Raw genomic sequence first — 1,137 nt, 5'->3', positions numbered from 1 at the left:
TTCCACACTTACAAATCCAATAAAATGAAACATATTTTATTATATTAAAAATAATCCAACATGTTGTGCTTGTTTCAACTCTCTAGTATTGACACTTTGTCATGCTATGATTATGCATAAATTTTATGTTCTAGTTCGATACAGGTTATGCCAAGAAATGTGCGACGCATGTAACGTGCAAATAGTGGTATGGGGAGGGGTATGAACTAAGCCTATTTAGTGGCGGTAACTGAAAAACCGCCACAAATTGTGTCGTTTTTAGTGGTGGTATGCTTAAAAACCGCCACTATTTACGTCCTTTTAGTGGCAGTAATCTACTAAACCGCCATGAAATACGTATTATTTAGTGGTGGTTCATATGAAACCACCACTAATTGTATTCAAATTTAGTATCCTATTTTGTAAATTCATTTATAATTTCCTCTTAATTAGTGGCGGTTTTTTGTTTACCGCCGCCAATTAGGTTGTTTCTTTAAAAAAAAAAAAAAAAACCCTATATCTGCTTTTATTACATTTATTCCTGAAAGACAATACAAATACATGAATAAAAAGAAAATTCAAAAAAAATTAAAATTATTCAAAGAACACAATTTAAGAAAAATAAATACAATACATATTAATCACGTGCTAGAACGGTTTCAACTGTATTAAATTGGGATCAGATTGGTAACTTTTGGGTGCCCCTATGTCGTAACCAGGCTTGGAGCGAGCACCCCTCACGCAATAGAATTGCGTGTCATGACCACTCATCACATCCCGTTTCTACCTGAAGGATCATGTTTTGGTTGAAACTCTTCCACACCCTTTTGTAAAGCTGGGGTGCATCGATCCTTTTTCCGCCATCGATGTGGGACTATTTAATATCTAATTCCCTTCAGGGGCGGACCCACTAAGGGGCCGGAGAGCCATGGCCCCTGGATTTTTTATTTTTTTACTATTTCCTTAGTTTTTTCATTTTTTATATTAATTTTCTTCATTTTTTCTAGCTTTTTTCTCTTCTCACATGTGAAATATCACTATTTGGCCCCCCAATTTGAAAACAAATTTTAAAGGTAAAATAATGGGTATAATGTCATCTCTATTTAAAAAATAAATCATCAATCCCTATTTATTCTCCCTCTCTTCTCTCTCACATCT

General features: G+C 34.3%; 1 non-coding gene across 1 annotated transcript; it reads right to left on the bottom strand.

The window, feature by feature from the left end:
- Nucleotides 1-654: 654 nt before the first annotated feature.
- LOC149021962 (small nucleolar RNA Z279/snoR105/snoR108) lies at nt 655-758 on the bottom strand. Its single transcript, XR_016172670.1, has one exon. It is a non-coding gene; the product is annotated as a small nucleolar RNA Z279/snoR105/snoR108 (small nucleolar RNA).
- Nucleotides 759-1,137: the final 379 nt, after the last annotated feature.

The sequence above is a fragment of the Hakea prostrata genome, chromosome 3 (genome assembly GCF_041222555.1).
Source record: "Hakea prostrata isolate BN-2017 chromosome 3, UWA_Hpros_2, whole genome shotgun sequence".
NCBI lineage: Eukaryota > Viridiplantae > Streptophyta > Magnoliopsida > Proteales > Proteaceae > Hakea > Hakea prostrata.
Note: the sequence above shows the minus strand (reverse complement) of the source record. Positions and strands in the feature narration are given on the sequence as shown.